The sequence below is a fragment of the Dermacentor variabilis genome, chromosome 4, assembly GCF_050947875.1.
Source record: "Dermacentor variabilis isolate Ectoservices chromosome 4, ASM5094787v1, whole genome shotgun sequence".
NCBI classification, from domain to species: domain Eukaryota; kingdom Metazoa; phylum Arthropoda; class Arachnida; order Ixodida; family Ixodidae; genus Dermacentor; species Dermacentor variabilis.
The window spans coordinates 85,722,775-85,743,720 of NC_134571.1; the positions used below are offsets into that span (position 1 = coordinate 85,722,775).

Here is a 20,946-nt window from a genome sequence, read left to right on the forward strand (position 1 = left end):
GGTTTCTCGAGATTTCGTCCGTCGATAGGACGAATACACGAACAAGAAAAAGAGGCAGGCCTCGGCGAAGCGCAACGTTTTTACGACGTCAAACGCATGCTTCATTGATTTATACATTGATACGCCAAGCGCTGGGCACCCCGCGAAACAGGACGGGCGAGAGGGAGCCGACACTTTTATTTCTCTCTCTCTCTCTCCCGCCGACTACTAGAGATTCGGAACCCGCTGGCAGAGGGGAACAGCGGTGAGAGGCGAGAGACAACAGCCCCGGCGCCTCAGGTTTTCGCACACAGGCAACGGCCTGCCACCGTCCCGACTGTGGATCTGCGGCGAACGCGATCCAGAGACGCTCCCGGGAGCTCCCAGCTGCGCACTTTCTCTCTCTCGGCCTCTGACTTCGCGTAGCGAATAGCTGTTATTTTATTTCTTCGAAGGCCGATCTCCGTGGCGATCGCCGCCCTTCACTCGGGTTCACGAGCTATAAAAATTCACGCTTCCTCGGCATGGTACGCCGAGAATGCAAAGTCGTCGACAGCATTTTACGACCCAGCATGTATCGCGAAGTGTCCGTCGCAGGCCGTTGCGTAGATTAGTCTTAGCGTTTCTCGCAGCAGTACGTCTCTCCTTTCTTTTTTTTCCTGTGCTCTAGTTCTCTACTTCTTTCGCGCGCACCTCGTAGCGACACTGCCACTGTCAGTATAGCTTCAAATCGCATTTGGTTATACAAAAAAAGAAAACGTTACTTGGATTCACCCTTAGGCTGAATGATTTCTGCTTTACGGTGCAACATCGTTGTGTCTAAATGGCTGCATTAACGAGAGTAGCGTTGTAAAATCGACACGTCCCAGGTTCCGTGAGGTCAATCACACCGCTGCCTACCATTGTTGTGAAATCTGGGGTCCGTGTGGTCAACGAAGGTTCCGTGCTTGGTGCCGCACCAGGTGCCGGGAGAAAGAAGGGTTCCGAGCGACGTTGAAGAGAATTAAAAAATCAATTTATTTTATTTAAAATAGGAACATGATCAAGTTTCCAAGCACGGCTCCAACTATCGGAGCACACTACATGCTAGCGCCTTTGCATGTCCGAGTGACTCTTTTTTTCCGCGGCCGTCCGGATCTTCTTTTTACAAACTTTTGTTTCCTTTTTCACTCGTTGAGGGAATCCACTGGCCAATCACAAACGCCGAATCGTTCACTACCTCTATCGCCCCTAAATGGACTCCAACGCGCTGCTCGGGTCTCCAACGTGGCACACTGCGAGGCAACCGCGTGGCAAGCCGTGATCCCGCCGCTGATTTCCCTGGGAGCCCTTGCTGATGACCCTGTCATCGATTAGTGGCCTCCTCGTGATGGTCAGAAGGGCGTCGTTGCTGTCTTGAAGCGAACTGAATGATGAGGCGTGAACATCAACCGTGAAAACTGCGAGTCGCTGGTGGGGCATACCCCCGCTCTGGGCGACCGCCAGGCACAACAGTGGCCGATCCTGCCATTCTTGTCACCAGACATATTGCACAGTATGTGTGACACTGGTCAAAACATTTTACCGAGTGGTAAACAAAACTTTTTACAAGTGTTTTTTTTTATTAATTTGTGAATAAAATAAAATGAGGACCTTCTATTTTGAACAATTGCATGACTATACTCAATGCAACTGGACGCAGATGATACTGCGATAGCAGATGGAGAGCGGGAAGATGCAGCACTTCGTGGGCTCAAAAAGCTTCGAGAACGCTTAAGCTTCGCCTTTAAGAGTGGAACGCCGATAGCATTCAAAGATCCCTGAGTGCTTCTCACGCTTCCCGGCAACTGCAGCTTATGTAACCCTAGTGTTCGCCGGGAAACGCAGGCGGGGAACGCTGTACACGAAGGCGACATTTCTGGTAGAAACGCGGCCTCTTGCGTGAGTCAATTCCGGAGGTTTTTCACAGCCGCGTTAAAAAAATAAAAGCTCCTTTCTTAAAGAAAGATGGTTGAACGTGAAGCTTTCCCCCAATGCAAACTGAATCAAAGTCCGAAGCCAACGACCACGCAACGAACCCAAGAAATGCTGAGCGACCCGATGCTATGCATATGTGATTTGATTGCTTGTTTAGGATTGTATATTTTGAACACGTTGAAGTAAGACGCATTTCGTTAAGTTGCATAGCCTTTATTTAGATTATTTAGCCGTTGATTACACGCACACACTCACACTTTCACGGACAACTGTACAGGCGCCCAAATCTTTAACTGGCGTGCGCGAGCGGCGACTTTTCCGTGCGTCAGCGCCGTATGACGGGGCGCGGCTGGAAAGAGTCTGAGGCTAAGCGCATGCGGACAAAGCGCGCTCAGCTGGGCCCATCGTCTGCTAAGCTGTTTCCAGCCTCGCCCCGTCATACGGCGCTGACGCACGGAAAAGTCGCCGCTCGCGCACGCCAGTTAAAGATTTGGGCGCCTGTACACTTGCACAGTATTGCCTTGTGATCGCTGTGGTAGGCGGTCAGAGGCTCTGCCACCGTAACGTGATACAGCCTGCTTCTAAACGTGACATCAATGCAGGAACGGTGTTGCGTCGTAGGTCTCTAGCGTCTTCAATTTCAACGAGTAGCGATCTAGCATGAAATCCCCAACTTGCGCTTCCAGGGAAATTTGTACGCATGCGCTATTCTTGCTGAGCTCATCGCTTCGCGCCATTATCAGGCACTGACCGGCCGGCCAGTCGACGCTGGCGTGGTACTGCGAATGTAAACTGTAGTTTTCTACGGAGATGTGTAAGCTGGCTTTCCTGCAGTGCGTATTTCGGCACTCACGGACGAATCGGTGAAACATCGAAAGCTTCGCTTTAAAAATTACTCCATTTTCAGATTTCTGTTATTGTTTCACACTTTTAATATTTAAGTCTGAGAATATTTAACATAAAAGGTATGCGCTGTGGGTGTTTTATTTCATGAAATTTGTTTGTGGGCTGTCATTCTCAAAATTGCTAGGACCAAAATAAAGTTTTCACTCACTGACTCACAATGCAGTGGCCGTAGGCAAGTTATGGGCAATTTTAGGGATATCATTAGTGTGGCCATATAAGCAGCATATACCGCATGTCGTATAGTAAGGCGTGGCTTATACATGTACCTAAATATATACGAAAATTTGCACTCACGGACAACTCCGCCTACGCCGAGACCGGCTCCGGATTTTCTGCGACGCGGGGCCTTTAGATCTATCGCGTTAAAATCCTGTATGCAGCATCAAGGTGTTGGCAACCTTTGGCAGTTAAGACAAGATAACACCATCTCTGACGTTCCCTTACGTGTCGTTCGCGTTATAACCAGAGAGGCATTGTACTACTACTTCGCTATCGCTACCACTTCGCTTTCCTGTGCCTGTGATCTGAAGCTCTAACTGCACAAATGCGAGAGGTATGTCGAAATTTAAGTATGGCAATACATGGGACCCCTGGCTCCAGGGGGGCCTCTGCGCCATGTAAATGCAATCCATTTAAATACAACCCAAGTGCATACAATATATGTTGAAGCAATGCATGTGTCGTGTACATGCAGCATGGCGAATTTTTACATACGCACTTCTCTTCATCATCATCGCCCATCAATTCTTGATTTCTCCGCCTCCCTTCTCCATTGCAAGATATTAGCTAAAAAAATATTGTAGTTTGGGGCGACGCAGTGATTTTCTGCAAACAAGTTCTCTCTCTTTCTTTCAATATGCATTCAGTTTTCCTTCTCATCAATATCATCATCATTCGCCGTTCCTTTTGTCCTGTTCCTCTCTCCTCCACATCAGGGTACTAGGTAGAACTGCAATAGCTCGAACCAAACTGTTTTCCTTTATATATATATATATATATATATATATATATATATATATATATATATATATATACGCAGGAAAGAGACGACGAACTTTTTGGGAGACTTCTTTTACTTAACGTTTTCGGCTGGTGGACCAGCCTTCGTCAGAGTACAGTGAACAGTATATATATATATATATATATATATATATATATATATATATATATATATATATATATATATAATACTGCCACTTAATGCATTCAAGCGTACAGTTTGTCGTAACATGAACAACACAGCAAGTGAGCAAGTGTAGTACTCGTTTCAAGTGCCGGCGTTTAGGTAAAGTCGTCAAGCACCGTTACAGCGCAGCTGTCGCAGGATTTAAGGAATGTGTTAGTTTTAACCTTGCACCACGTATTCTTAGGGATTTAAAGAAGGCGATGGTCCTTTCAGCAGTGATCTCTTATTGCGTCCTTGTGACACACGTCATGAGCAGCCTCCGGCTTCCGCCCGCTTGCTCCTTGTCGTTCACTGCGCCCAAGTCTGGCACCCTCTCTCCTACCACAAAGAAAAGTCCACTTCCACTTTTCCTTTTTTTTTTTACGTCCGCATACATTGTCGCGCGATTCAGCTGCGAGTTTCGGTGTTATATGGCGGTGAGATGTTCGCGATATCAGTGACTTCATATTGTTAAGTGCCGAAGTACACTGCCAAAAGAGACTATTTCCACTGTATTTACACTGGAGCCAGACCACCAGGCAGACGCACACTCGCGCCAAGAGCGCAGACACCTCGTCGTCTTTTTTCTGCGGCGGCTCGTCTCTTGAGCATCTGTTGGTGGCATCGTAACAATATATGCACGGTTCACCTCAAATCAATTTAAGTTTATGCAGATGTAAGCCCGGTATAGAGAGGGAACCAGAATAAGAATGCTCCATCGACACCGCGAACTGGTCAAAACAACGTTATACGTTGTGAAATGCGATTGACGGAGCTACAAGAGAAGACGCACCTTTAAGAAACGCAGTCACACATCTGGTTTGTGACAAAACGAGAAGCGTCACGAATGGAAGAGATCGCGAATAGTATTGTTACGTGTGGAAATGGTATCGCAATAATATATGAAAATGACAGTTCTAGGCCTATCTGAACAAATGGGTAAGGGGCAGGGAGCTGAGTGGAAGCTCCGCACTTGAAACTTCGTAGTCAGTTAGGTGTCTGTTTAATGATAGCCCGGGGTAGGAAATAGTGCTTGAACGACGTCACCTCATTAGGCCGGTAGTAATTCTCGAGTCCTTCGCATTTCCGAACGAGGTAGCAAACACTTGGAGCTACCTCCCTTGCGCAGGCACAGCGCTTTACTTGCGGTAAATGGAGAGACCTGCGAAGAACCTGATCACGAGTCTGGAGCAATTGTTAGAAGCACAGTGCATCACTTAGGCGCAGACGGTCAGTGAGAATGAAACAGGAGACGTCGTCATTAGAAAGCAAGTCTCGGCCAGTAAGTTACTCCAGGGAAGAACATGGCAGAATGTGCAAGAGTACCGTGACGCAGTGTCTACGTATAGCCAAGCATACGGAATGGGAACGCGCCGGAGCCATTACAAAATTTAAATCAAGTTATGGCGATTAACGTCCCAAGGTCTGTGTCTGATTTATGTGATTTATGCATTTTAAGTGTCGCTACGGTGGAGCAATTGCCGGCAGCAACTGCAAGGCTAATCCCACCAGTAGCCTACAACCACTCAACTCAACTGACCTAACGTCCCAAGGAAACGCATACTCCACAGCCGTAATTCGAACTCGCGACCTCGTTCTCAAAACCTCAGAAGCAGAACGTGACACACATTGAGCTACACCCCCAAGCGGGAGCGAATGCCAAGGATGCAGGTGCAGGGAATATTCGTAAAAGCAAACTCAATCGGTAGTACATTCTCTCGCGAGTCATGCGAACAGTTTCACAATATTTTGTCCTAGCATAATCACTCATTTTAGAATAATCATCATAATCATCATCAGCCTATCTTTATGTCCACTGCCAGGATGAAGACCTCTCCCGATGATCTCCGATTACCCCTGTCTTGCGCTAGCTCATTCCTACTTGCGTCTGCGAATTTCTTCCTTTCATCAGTACACCTAATTTTCTGCCGTCGTCTGCTGTAGTTCCCATCCCCTGGAACCAATTTTGCAGCTCTAATGCTCCTCCGGTTATCTACGCTATGCATTACATAGTCTTCCCCACTCCATTCTTTTCTCTTAATGTTAACTAGAATATCGATTACCCCCTTTTTATATCTGATACACACCGCTCTATTCCTGTCTCTTAATGTTGCGACTAACACTTCTTGTTTCACCCCTCTTTGAGGGGTCCTTAACTTGTTCTCGAGCTTCTTAATCAACCTCCAAATTCCTACCCCATATGTTAGCACCGGTAGAATTCAATGATTAAACACTTTTCTTTTAACTGACAGTGGTAAGATTCCAATCATTATTTAGTGGTGCCTACCGTATGCACTCCATTCCATTTTTTATTTTTTGTAAGCGTCCTTCTCATGATCAGGGTCCCCTGTGAGTAATTCACCTAGACAATCGTACTCTTGCACAGACTCTAAAAGCTGACTGGTATTCATTAATTCTTGTTCCCTTGCCACTCTGTTGATCATTACATTTGTCTTATGCATATTAATATTCAATCCTACTCTAACACTTTCTCGGTTAAGGTCTTCAATCATTTGTCAGAACTCATCCCCAGTATTGCTGAACAGGACAATTTCATCTGCAAACCTAAGATTGTTGAGATATTCGCCGCTGATCCTCTCTCCTAAGCCTTCCTAGTCTAATAGCTTGAATACTTCTAAGCATGAAGTGAACAGGATTAGAGCGTTTCTACCTTCTTGCCTGACTCCTTTCTTGATAGGTAATTTTCTACTTTTATTTTGGAGAAACAATGTAAGTGTGGAATATTCTTAGATGTTTCCAAATATATTCATGTATGCCTCCTGTGCTCCTTGGTTACACTATGTCTCCATGATTACTGAGGTCTCCACTTAATTAAATGCGTTTTCATAATCTTTGAATGCCATATACAGAGGTTGATCGTAGCCCGCATATTTCTCAATTACCTGATTGAGAACATGGACGTGATTCATTACAGAATATAACTACACGGCAGGTAGAATCAACAAAGGGGCACTGCGAATCCTCCTCGAGGCAGGGCTTCCGAACGAAAAGATACTGCATACGATTTTCTGGGTGCTGGGTCACACCGGAATAGAGGGTAACCAGAGGGCCGACAGTCTAGCTCGCGAGCTTACATACCAAGTGGGACAGTCAATGGACCCGGGTACCACTATGACGGTGGAACCAACGTACGCCGAAATACTAAACCATCACAGAGGCAAAAGGGTAATATATCCACCACCCCACCCATCCTTTAACACAACACGAAGCAGTCGGCTGGCGAAGGCTGCAAACAGGAACATTCTCCAATCTACACATACTACATAAAATGTTTCCCAGTCAATAGAGGGACACATGTCCATGGTGTGGGGCCATCACAACACTATATCACATCACATAGGAGTGCAAAAATAACTACTCTTTCCACAAAGAAAAAAAAACCTTGTGCGGTATAGTGGAAGGGCCTGCTCACCAGCGGCGTGCTCACACTCCAAAAAAGATTGGTGCAACACGCTCTCAAAGTGGCCAGGCTCAGCGGTGCTGTGGAATAGGGGCGCCGACCACTCAAGACGACGGAGACTTCAGTAAAACATGAAGACCGCTGTTAGCCGCTGAAAGCTGTAAATAGAGCAATAAAGTTTTTCCTTCCATCCTTCCTTCCTTCCTTCCTTCCTTCCTTCCCTTCCTGATCGAAGGCAGCAAAATTTTCGCTTGGTTTATTGAAGTTAACTGTTGCCCTGCTTCTATTGGAGATAATCTTGGTGAATATTTTACGCAATGCTGAACGCAAGTTAATGTGCCGAAAATTCTGCAATTTTTTGACGTCGTTGTTCCTGTGGATTAGTATAATGTTTTTTTTTGTTTAGTTATTTCGTCGAAGGTCCTTTGTTGAGACATTACATGATGGTCTGGGAGTTTGAGGACAAACAATGATAATACAAGTTATAATAGAATGTTTTCGGTGAGCTTCTTAAATGCAAGCGGGTCGATCATAGTGGCAACTTCGGTGGGTGAGCCATTCCAGTCTCGTGCTTCTAGCTCTCTGGTGCACCAGAAGTCTTGAGAGATTACGTATGCACAGCCGCAAGCTTTCCAAGCTTAATATATCAACGATCTTTTATTAAATCGACTCTTATTCCATCTTCCTCTGTTTGGATTTGTTTCTTCATCTTAATGGCAGCTGGTCGCGCGGCCTGTATTTTTGCCACAGTATTCTACATCTCGCGACGGTTTCGCGTTGTACGAAAGTCATCGAGCATGGATACACGTCAAAGCTCTCATGTTCAGTGAATTTACATCTCTCCGCTGTCATTGGGTACTACCCGATCTTTGTTCGCCAAATTTTCCCGCCGGTGTTCGTAGGTTACAACACCGCCCTTCTCTCCAGCGCGCGCATCGATCGAGTTTTCAGTGTCGCTGCTGATCTCCTCATAAGAAAACGAGGCAAGATGAACGAAGATAATTTTGTAAAATTGGTTTGTTATTGAGCATAAATAACCTGTGAAGCGCCGCAGAGGGCGCACTGAAAGAACCAAGCCAGCCTGTTCCGTTTACTGTATTCGTGCAATGTTAATAAATGTGAGAGGAATGTAACGACAATGTAACCGATTACATTTTAGTAATTTCTGACTTACTTTTGTGACGCAGTAATTGATCACTGCAGTCAATTACATTTTTCATGAGGTAATTGCAATTGTAGTCCGTTACATCTTGTTTTTGTACAAGACCGCACATGTTTAATGGCTAAATTAGAGAAAATCAAGTAAAGCTAAGAATCCGTTACATATAATGCGCTGTTTCATTTAGAGGTAGGGGTGGTTTAGAGATGCCTCTGAGCCGACGTTATGTGTCCAGGCTTTATGTAAGGAATTTATTTTTTATTACGCAGAACGAAGTTGGGTCTACTCTCACTACTTTGTCGGTTAGCATACAGAGGATATATATAAGAATGTTTGCTGTAACCAGAATCCGGCGCACGTATAAACTTCGTGCATATATCCACAAATGCATCCATCGGGATACAGACAGCAGCCAACAAGCGCCGCCAAAAAAAAAATAAAGATCTGTGCGTCAAAAATTACTGTTCGCTTACGAGTGTGGCTCTGAATGATGAACGAGGACTACCAATTATGCCCTCTTGCTATACAGCGTAGCTCCTTTTATTTTAATGCATTTTAATAAAGGAGACATTGGTGCTTTTAGGCAACACCGGCTACTTTCCGTCGCGTTGCAAACGACATGAAATCAGACAAAAATAAAGCACTGTAAAACACCGAATGCGGTCAAAGACCACAAACAGATGCAAAGTTTTGGACACCAGTCCGGGAAAACACAGAAGAGAGGACAAGAGCATTCGCAGAAACGTATAAACATGCACAGTTTCGTAATGAAGCGAAACTACTGGTTATACTCCGACACTCGTAAACAGTACTTATTGTTTCTTTGCCTCATTCACGAAGCCCACTAACGGCCGCGTTATCCTTACATGCAGTATTATTCGGAACACTCCCGAAAGCGATGGTGCCTGAGCATAATTTAGACTGCCTCCGCCCCGGCCACCAACTGACATAAATCTACCGGCGATTTAAGCACGCGCAACGGCTCGGCCCTCAACAGTTAGCATTTTACATTCACCAGCTGTAACGCATTGCTTTACCAATAGTGCATTCCTCCTTTTCTTGCGCAACCCCCCCCCCCTTTTTTTTTCAGAACACTTGTCCAATGCGTTCAGTAACGGCTCGCAGCGTCAGACCTTGCCTCTAATCTGAATAATAAAACCATTACCTTGAAAACTCTCGTAAGCGTCAGCTTATGAGGGATCACCAAAGTAAGCGATTGCTCACCGTTCGCCCACCCACTTCGCTACCTTAAGAAAGAATAAGCTCGAAAGAAGAAAGAAACGATAGCAAAATATTGCCTTGCGACGCGGAGCGCCTTGTAGGGGGTCCTTGTTCCCAGGTGCACCATTCTGGTACACCAATAGCAAAGCCTGCATCGTGCAAAGGTTAAGGCAAGGAGGACTGAAAGAACGCCCAACCGGGATGGAGAACTTTTAAAAAACCAACCAAAATTATTCTTGCCTCGCGAAAAATGTAGTTTGCAGATGTTGGTTGATTTTGCATGATTCCCGCTTCTGGATATACAAAAAAATTAAGAGAGAAACAAAACGAAAAAAAAAACGCGCTTACAACACTGGAAACATGAGCAGTCTACGGTATGTTCTCGAAGTTCAACCTACCCTTCCCCTCCCCTCTCTCCATCGTAATATTTTCCATGAGGGGCCGCCTCAACATTTAATACGTCGCAGCCATTAGGACAGACGTAAAATTGATACCCCCTAAACAACCGAAAGAAACACCTGGGCTACGAGAGAAATTTTGCATAAAGAAAAATCCCGAATTAATTTCGACCACGCTGAGCACTTCGAGGTGCACCGAAATCTCAGTGCAGGAGTGGTTCTGGAACGAAGGAAGGAAGGAACGAACGAACGAAGGAACGAAGGAAGGAACGAAGGAACGAAGGAACAAAGGAAGGAAGGAAGGAAGGAAAGCAAAAGGCAAGGAGGTGGTTCTAGAGTGGTTCTGGAGTGGTTCATGAGGCTGACTCCGTCGCAGTGCGGCCGCCAGAGTTCCACTTTGCTGTCGTCAGAAGGCTTTGTTGCAGCGAACCACGACGACAAAGTCGCCGAACGACTGCAGTCTAGGGCAACGTAATCATTGCCTTAAATAATAATAATAATATTTGGGGTTTTACGTTCCAAAACCACTTTCTGATTATGAGGCACGCCGTAGTGGAGGACTCCGGAAATTTTGACCACCTGGGGTTCTTTAACGTGCACCTAAATCTAAGCACACGGGTGTTTTCGCATTTCGCCCCCATCGAAATGCGGCCGCCGTGGCCGGGATTCGATCCCGCGACCTCGTGCTCAGCAGCCCAACACCATAGCCACTGAGCAACCACGGCGGGTCAGAGCCTTAAAAACACTTACATAGAATAGTAGCAGAAACGGCCATCGTCTGCACAGCCGAAGCATCGCTACAGTAAAACCTCATTACTACGAAACGAGTTACAACGAAGCAATATTATTTTACCATGAAAGTTTCATGAAAACACATGCATCTGAAATTCAAGTTATATCGACGTTGTAACGTATGTAACTGAACTTAAGTCGGTCAAGCTAAGGAACGAGAAGAAAGGGGGTTAAGCGAGGGCCCCGATTTTTTATTAGTCATAGAAGTCAACAAATACTGACACCAAGGACAACATAAGGGTAATTACTTCTGCTTAATAAATTTAATAAAGAAATGATAAGTTAATGGAAGCGAAATTGGATGAAAATGCAACTTGCCGCAGGTGGGGAACGATCGCACAACCTTCGCATTTCGCGTGCGATGCTCTACTGTGCGAAGGTTGTGGGATTTTTCCCCACCTGCGGCACGTTGTTTTTTCATCCACTTTCATTTCCATTAACTTATCGCTTCTTTATTTCATTTATTAAGCACAAGTAATTTCCCCTATGTTGTCCTTGGTGTCAAGTAAATGAAGAAATAAAAGAGAAGGTGAAAGAACGAAAGGGGAATCGGAAAAACTAAAGCTAAATGGAGGATAATTGTGTGAATCCCGGCCACGGCGGCCGCATTTCGATGGGGGCGAAATGCGAAAACACCCGTGTACTTAGATTTAGGTGCACGTTAAAAGAACCCCAGGTGGTCGAAATTTCCGGAGTCCCCCACTACGGCGCGCCTCATAATCAGAAAGTGGTTTTGGCACGTAAAACCCCACAATTTAATTTAATTTAATTGTGTGAATACACAAAAAAGAAGGAAAATGTTGAGGCGCTTGTCTCGTCTTCACACACATCTGCTGCCGCACGTTGAGTTAGTGTGTATCAAGTCAAATAATAAAACCTTTTATTACACAAGGCCCTGTAGCCCTGCTTCCCTGTTAGGCAGACCCTTCAAAAATGTATTTAACTTCTTTCGTTTGTCGGCCAACCGCACTGTGATCAAAACATCGGGGCTATATACGGTACACGTGTCCACACACATATCGCTTATGTTCGTGCGTTCCCCGGTTAGAAACGGGCTGAGGCGCGGTGCCTTTTCACCCATGTTTATCTTTAATCTTTCAGCCACGTATATATGATAGGTGTAACGTTAAGGCATAAGAAAAGAGCAGATTGGTTGAGGGAACAAACGCGAGTTAATGATATCTGAGTTGAAATCAAGAAAAAGAAATGGACATGGGCAGGACACGTAATGAGGAGGGAAGATAACCGATGGTCATTAAGAGTTACGGAATGGATTCCAAGGGAAGGAAAGCGTAGCAGAGGGCGGCAGAAAGTTAGGTGGGCGGATGAGATTAAGAAGTTTGCAGGGACAACATGGCCACAATTAGCACATGACCGGGGTAGTTGGAGAAGTATGGGAGAGGCCTTTGCCCTGCAGTGGGCATAACCAGGATGATGATGATGATGATGGTGGTGGTGGTGGTGATGAGGATGATGATGATGATGATGATGATGATGACGATGATGACGACGACGACGACGACGACGACGACGACGACGACGACGACGACGACGACGACGATGATGATGATGATGATGATGATGATGATGATGATGATGATGCAACGTCGATAAAGTGCAGATTGAATGTGTTTTCGTTTATGCTAACTTTTCAAAGTTAATGCTTTGCACGTTCTGAACAGCGCAATTTACTGACTTTTAACGTCACCGTTGTGATGTGTGGTTGACGAATTTGAGTCAATCTTGAGAGCTGTTACGAACAGTCGCAGCATCTAGACTTCTATTTGAAATGAAATAATTTTTATTCAGATCGGTCAATCTTTGTCGCAACAAAACGTCATTGCGTTTTTCGTGCATTTTATTCGAATATAGCTTAAAGCTAAAGCTTCCGACGCGATGCTCTATGCAACGGTATCTGAATAAATGCGACTTCGCATTTATTCAGATTACACGATGTTGTAATCGCACCGCTGGCACGAGTTGTTGGGGACTCGGCGCTGGCGCCCGTTGTTGCACCTGGGTCGCAAGCCCCAAGGGTAGCGTTGGCCTGGCGGCCTGGGGCACAACTGGAAGCATCCGAAGGTCCCGGCAAAGCATGAGTCGACTGGTAACAACAAAACAACTTGTTTATTCTAACATCGCAAAGAGTTGGCGGTCAGGTCGACCGAAGTAGACAGACGGGAGTGCACGTTACTCAACAGAAGAAATCGGAGCCTCTTCTTGGCGTCCGGGGGCAGCTGCTTTTAACTCTCGCAGTTGAGGGCAAGAAGGAACCCCTCTATAGACGAGCACGTGACTGTGCCGCTCGGGCACAATGGGAAGAGAAGGTGGCGCATACGTCGTGCCGGCGCCGCTCGGGCACAATGGGAAGAGAAGGTGGCGCATACGTCGTGCCGGCGCCGGTCAGACCCCTCGCTTCACAGTTGGGGGAGCTCCTCTCCCCGGCTGCCGCGCTTCGACAAGCGTGGGCACCAACATGCACATACACACACACACGCACATGAAGACACGTGGCATTGGAACATGCCTGGACGCGCTTGGCAGGGAGGCGTAGCGGCGGCGCCGAACGGGCCAAAATGTCTGCCGCTTTGAACGAAGCCCCGGCGTCCGTTGCATCCGCGCCGGCTTTACCGCGCGTCGTAGGCGAAACGTAACAACGACCTCGCCTAATCGCACGCATGTGTCCGTTCTACATTTCCTAGCAACAAACGATCTCCGCCACGTAGCTCCCCGCCCCCACGCCATCTTACTGTCATCCTCACTCTACTGCTACGAGCACTAGCGTCATCATTTTGCGCTTCCTTGTTACGGAAAGTCATTTCAACGAGAGCTTGCAGTAGTACATTATATGCACCTGCAATAGCACAATGGTCGCTCCTGTACCGTGGGAGTAGGCTTATTAAGACCAGGACAGACGCAAAGACTTAATACAGGTGGCGACGCCACCATGAGGTTCCCAGATTAGCTCGTTGCGACATTATCATTCTGACAGTGCAAAATCAGATTGAGGATTATCGTTCATCAGTAAAAAACTACTCCGCATTCCACCAAAGATACCAGGAAGATTAGAGAACTTTTCCGCCTCTAAGTGCTCCAAATCACGAAAAAGAAATGTGACATCGGTGACCCAACAATAGCGTAACGGAGTTTAGGTTGGAGTGAGAGAGTGACATAGCCTTTTTGGGGAATCTTGCGATTGGGAGAGCCGGGCTTAGGCCGCCTAAATGGCCACTGGGAGCTGTTGCTCCCGTGCCGCCTCCATGGCTCGCTTCACGGCCAAAAGTTTATCTGTTCTGAGCATAGCAGCGCGGCCGACCACCAGAACCGCAGATTTTCCCATGAGACTGCTATTTTATCTCGATACATTTTACATCCCCACGACATGTTGAACGGTGGCTCTAGCAGTCTTTCATAGCTTGCATATATCGCTCTCGTATATCTCGGGGTAGAAAGTCTTCAATTGCACACCCGCCGTGGTTGCTCAGTGGTTATGGTGTTGGGCTGCTGAGCACGAGGTCGCTGGATCGAATCCAGGCCACGGCGGCTGCATTTCGATGGGGGCGAAATGCGAAAACACCCGTGTACATAGGTCTACGTGCACGTTTAAGAACCCTAGGTGGTCGAAACTTCCGGAGTCCTCCACTACGGCGTATCTCGTAATCAGAAAGTGGTCTTGGCGCGTAAAACTCCATAATTTAATTAAATAATTTAATTCAATTGCACGGGGCTCGTATAAGTTTCTGTTTGGTAATCGCCTCCAAGCAACGGACTCAGCTCTGTTCAGTTTAGCTTGAGGCGGAGGTAATATTCGCTTCCGATTTCGATGTAATTTAGATAGGTTCGGCGCATATGTTATTTTTATGGAAGGTTTCTCTTTATTTTCTTCAGAGACAATCGACCTCTTTTCCCCCGAAAGGAGTGAACATTGAGTTTCGGAACACTACTTCATTTGTCTAAACACATTTCGTGTTGCTATTGTGCGGCCCTTTTCCCCCGTGCCGTCGGGCGCTACGATTATTCGCAAAAGCTACACGGAAACCGCGTCTCTCCGCTCGCTTCCATGAACGAGACGACTCGGTGGTCTTAAAACACTCGCCACCCCCGTCTTGCCCGACAGTGTCGATTCGTACCTAGAGAGAGAGAATAAAAAGAAAGAGAAAAGAAAAAAAAAGTGGAATGAGGGAAAAAGGCAGGCGTAGCTTGCGAGGCAGGCGCATCGTCGCTCTGTCGACGACGTGGCCTTTATCGGGAGAGGCCAGGCCTTTGCGGCCGCCGCGGCTTTGTGTTGTCTGAGGCCGCCTTTAATTTGGCACGCGCAGTCAGAACTCGTTTCGCACACGGGCGTGAATTGCACTCTGGTTGGCGGAAGTCTCCCCAAGCTTGCGAATGAGCGGGAAAAATAATAGTAAACCAAAGCGGCGACACAGGGAAAGTAAGGAGCATCGTGTTGGCACGCCGTGCCAGTCTAGACTGGCGGGTTCGCGGCGTTGTGCGAGAAAGCGCGGTCACCGCTCTTAGCACGTGGCGGAAACAAACCGCCAGCGTTCTCTTCCTTCCGAAGAATTTCCGAGCAGTATTTTTGAAAACGCACGGCACTGACGCAAATGTCTTAAACGTTAGAAAGGCACGCGAAGGCGCAGCTTATGTTGCCTGCCACTGACAAGTTGATACCAAACGTTTGACGCCATTTTTGTAGATGCGTATACTCTCTGTGGACAGTGTTATGTACTTACGTTCGTAACACTACGTGCTCATGTGTATCGCCTTGTGCTTGTCGATGAGCAAAACGAGAACAAGGTGAAAGCGGGAGCCAACGTTTCGACAAGTGGACTTGTCTTTTTCGAGGCCTTCAAAAGACAAGAAACGTTGGCTCCCGCTTTCACCCTGTTCTCGTTTTGCTCATCGCCTTGAAATTCCATTTCCCGCCTTCCCCGTGTTTCTCCACGTTGTGCTTGTGTGCGTTGTGTCCTTGAAGCCGTTTCATTTCCTTTTCTGTTTATGTCACTTCTTTTATATAATATAGTGATGGGAAGGTCTTGATTTCTTTTCTTGCAGACAGTGTCTTTCTTAGCGAGTTACCCTCAATTTTTAGCATCGAATGTGTGTGTTTCTAGACTACTTTGTTGGCCGATCCGGAAGATAGTGCAGTCTAAACACTGTGCGCCGATCCCGAAGGTAGTGCTGTCAAAATATTTTAGCAGTCCGACGCTCTTTCTGCTCTCATCACACAAAGGGTTAAAGGATAGAGTGCAGTGCGCAGCTTGTCATTCTTACCCCCAGCTCGCTCAGGAAAACATCGTCTTTGATCGACTTCAACTGGAGGTCGACTCTCACATTGAATGCGCGCAGTGTGTAAACCCTGAAATGTCAAGCCAGACGGCAAAAAAGAAGCTGACTTCATGGCGCGCATTTCCGATCGTCTATAGACGAGGCAACCTAAAGTTTGCCCGCCCGGCACCAGCGCCGAATGCTCCCCTAGCGGACCGATGGAAGTTTCGAGGGTCGTCGCTGCGCTGGCGCGCGCCCGTGTTCTGTACGGCGGGAGCGCTCGTGCGCGTGGTTTTTGCGATGCCGAGTGCGACCTCATCAGCCAGGAAAGGTGGCACGCAATACTGATGTGTTGTTGATTGCCACAGCAGCCTCGAAGACACGAAAGGTCGTACGCCGCCCGTGAAGTTCTACAGATTTCCTGGGAAGTGGCACGAGAAGGACAGACGACAAGCATGGATAGCTGCAGTGCGCCGAGTCAAGTAAGCCTCATACTTTCGCATTCGCGTGTAATATCTTGAAAGCGGAATAGTCATATGCCTGTTTTTAGTGCACGGCCGTTTGTTTAGGCGTGTCGCGTTGTTGAATTGTGGTGGCATCCGCCGTTTGTTAGCGGTAAATGCATGCGTGTTGCGCCGCTAAGCTCTACGACGCGCGCTCGATTCCCAGCCACGGCGGCCGCATCTCGATAGGGGCAAAATGCAAGAACACCCTTGTTACCGTGTGCTTTGATTTTTGTGCACGTTGAAGAACCCCCCCGAGGTTAAAATTATTCCTGAGACTCCCCATTACAGCGGGCCTCATAATGATTTCGTGGTTCTGGCACTTAGAACCCCCGAATTTATTTGATTGCACTGTGCCTTCACTCGCGATCGGCATGGACGAGCTCAAGATAATTATTTCCCTTTTCCAAACGCTGCCACTTAAATTACTAGTTGTGCAGGTAACGAAAGGGGCCGCGCGCTACTTTTGTGTGGTAGCAGACCGTATTCAATGCAAGCCGCGGTCGTCGCGTGCGTCGGGAAGCGGCAGATCGGAAAGCAGCAGCTCGAGACATGCGCGTTATTTTTGTTGTTTTCCCATGCTTTCTAAGTATCTAGGTGTGCAAGTATCATAACTTGTAGTGGTACCACTCTTGTAGAATAATATATGCACACAATCACAGGAACGTTACCTTTGCAAACATATTATTGGGAGTAATTTAATCCCCACAAAAAATAGGCACACATACTGTTTCATTTATATGCGGGCCGCATTTCGATGGGGGCGAAATGCGAAAACACCGGTGTGCTTAGATTTAGGTGCATGTTAAAGAACCCCAGGTGGTCGAAATTTCCGGAGTCCTCCACTACGGCGTGCCTCATAATCAGAAAGTGGTTTTGGCACGTAAAACCCCATAATTTAATTTTAATTTAAATTATAGGCGATGCAGATGGAAGTGGCGCCAAACAGACCAATGGCAATCACAACAGTCTTCTCAGCAGTCAGCACCACCGGGACATGTGCTTTCGTACTGCAGCGACGCAGCTCTTGAGCAGCAGCAAGACACGTGTGAAACAGACTCCAGAACATGCCTTTGTAAAGTGACGGAACCGTCAAGAAGCAGCCCAATGGATCTGCAGTCATCGAGTAGTATGACAACAGAAGTTCCTGCTGCCAGTGTGACTTATGTTGCAATTGAAATAAAAGTGGCTAAATTTCTGAACATGGTGCGTACCTCTAACTCGACGTCATATACGACCTTGTCGGACACCTGTGACACGCACTTGGCTTTCACTCTCACATCACCGTCCACAATTTGTTCAACGCCGTACACGTTCGGAAGCAGACGCTCCCCTATCGTGAGGTTGCCGCCACGAAAAAAAAGCTGTCGGCGTCGGCAACCTTCTTGAAACCGCACGGCAATCTTTGCATCGCTGTTGCACAAGCAGGCGATCTGCCGCCGTCGAAAACGGAGCGCGGTGAGAACGAGCAGCGAAGAAAAACGCGGACGGCACAATGCAAACAAAGCGGAGACTACGCCACGACGCGACCGCGCTGCTTGGCGTTTCCACATTGGGGGAGGCGCAGCAGCGCCGCCTGGCCATGGTTTTCTCGTCTATACAAGGTAGACAGAAGTGCATAGACTTTGCATACGATTAATTGAACTCAACGTGAGACTAGAATTTTTTTTTACAAGTACAACCGTACGGCTTGCGTAGAATAGCCTGTGACACGGTTGACCGATCGAGCGCTTGTACGATGTAAATGTTTGCTTTGCACAGAAGAAGAAAAAGTCGTTTTCTCACCCAATATTTCCATTTTCTTTTTGAAGCCAGGAGCGTCTCGCAGCCGTTCTCGTAGATGACTTCACGTACTTCCTACTTGCAAGCGTTTTCCTAACTTGTTAAACATTACCTTTTTACTTGCTACAAAGCATACGCAGGGGCCTTTTTTTTTTCGTTCCACACCACATTTAGTCCCACATTCTACTCCAAAAGCAAAGACAACGCGAGTGCTATTTTTAGACGATCCCAGTCACTTAGACTGGGATCGGACCAGTGGGTAAGTTACGAAGTCGAAAAAGGGGGCAACGCCGGTGCGAGACCCGCCGTCGCAGGGTTCCGAGCGCAGCAAAAAAAAAAAAAAAAAAAGCTATCGCAGCCGCATTACCAACTGCTCCAAACCGGGTATAACCCGCACGTGTCCTCCAAGAGCACACCGACGCTGTGGCTTCACAGCTGGGCCGAGGGGCACGCGCGAAGTGCGCCTGCGAGGGACCAGCGACGACCGCGCGGGCAAAGGTGTGAGACCGCGCGCCTAATTAGGCCATCTAGTTTATTGCGACGAGCGCGCCTCGTTCAAGAAGCCGCCAGGCGACGAACGACGAAAGCGCCTCGGGGCGAACTGCGGCCCAAACACCGCCCCCCCCCCCTCTCAAGTCCCTCTAAACCTTCCAGCGGCGTAGCCGCCCCCCCCACTTCCACCCCCCTTCAATTAACAGTCGCATTTAGATGCAAATGCACGGGCCTTCCATCCTCCCAGCGCTCCCACCATCGGCACGGCGAAGGCTCCGGTGCTCTCAGGCCCGAGAAACCTCTTAATCTGCTCACTGACTGCGCTGCGCCGTTGTGGACGGAGAGGGACGGAGGCGGCGTGCAGGCAGGCAATAGGCCACAACTACAGCGTGGGGATGAAAATGGGGAGGGGTCGGGTGAAGGGGAAGTAGGTGAGGCGGAGAACGTACACCCCCCCCCCCCTCCCTAACGCACGCTCGACTGCAGAAAAACTCTCGGCCTAGCTTCGCGCCCGACGCAGCTATCCGGGGACGAGAGCGCGCTTGCGCGAAATTGCCCCTCAGGCCACCCCCCCCCCCACCCCCCCACTACTCTTACTTGCAGCGTCCGCGCGTGCTGGACATAGCTCGCGATGCGCTCCGAGAGGTCGGCTTGTGCGTGCGCCGAAAACGTCGAACGCGAGTTTTGAGCGGGGAGCAGATTGAGAAGGCAGGGGGGGAGAGGTACGGCTGTGTGCTTGGGAGGAAGAGAGAGCGAAATTTATTCGACCGTCTCGGCTTTCGCCTTTATGTAGCGCGCGTGTCTGGCAAGGCAATGAGGCTAATCAGCTATTTCGGCAGACTGAATCGGCAGTGCCGGGTTATTGGAGTTCGCCGAGGTGGTGGCATAATTAACTTCAACAGCCGTTATGCGGCATGTTATGTTATGCTATGCCGTTATGTGAACGGCAAGTAAGGCATTACACCGATGAATAACGAGCGCGGTGTAGCATTAATTACAGGCGTTTCGTTCCGAACTCGAGATGTGTAAGCTTATCCGATGATTTGGACTCGTGTGACAACTAAAGTGACTGGTTGCGGTACCTTGGTCATCAGGACCGCTGTAGTACATCGTCGTTTTCTTGAGTAACCATGGGGCCGAGATTCGTGTCTTCCGCATCGTGGCGCAATTTGTCGCTAAATAGGAAGCATTGCACACATAAGACACTGAAGAAATCAAAAATGACATCCGAGTTCATGAGAATCAGCCTGGGTATATAGCGAACCACATTCTTGTCCGTGCGCCGTCCTATTGACAGCTAACTTATCATGAACGTCTCCGCACACCTTTGTCGTACACAGTCCTCTTCAAAGGCGTGTTCTTTCTCCGGGTTGTAGGGGGAATTCGCGGGACTGCCTGCTCTGCCGCTTTCATTTTCGGTACTAGTATAGGTATATCCGTAAAACTTTTTGGGACACTCAAAGCTAACAATCTTAGGTGTCACTATACTAGATATGGCACTCCTTCTGAACTCCTGAATTTCTTAGGCTGCTTTCTTGTAGTTTTCTGTGCACTCAGGATGGTGCGCCCTTGGGCTGCATCCGACCTTTATGGGGAAGTAGTCTGAATGATTTCGTGAAGCAGCCACCTAATTAAAGAAATCAATAGCTCGATGAAAACACGTCTGGCCGGGATTTCTCATAGTCAAATGTAAAACGAACACCGAACCCAAAGTACAAAAAAAACGAAAATAAAAAAACACGTTGCGGCTCCTACGCGGGGCCGAAACGCTTTGCTGTCATTTCTTCTTTATGTTTTTGGTCGGGTTCGCGTTATCTTTGACCACCTAATAATATTTCAAAATTCGAGCACCTTTCAGTTCTCATGGTATTTTTCTCTACTTCACAAGTTTTCACAACGACGTG

At 47.7% G+C, this 20,946-nt stretch overlaps 1 long non-coding RNA gene across 1 annotated transcript; it reads left to right on the plus strand.

Moving 5' to 3' along the window:
- Positions 1-16,698: 16,698 nt before the first annotated feature.
- Positions 16,699-17,970, plus strand: LOC142577842 (uncharacterized). The gene is made up of 2 exons (XR_012827076.1): positions 16,699-16,747; positions 17,689-17,970. It is a non-coding gene; the product is annotated as an uncharacterized LOC142577842 (long non-coding RNA).
- The last annotated feature ends 2,976 nt before the right edge of the window (positions 17,971-20,946 follow it).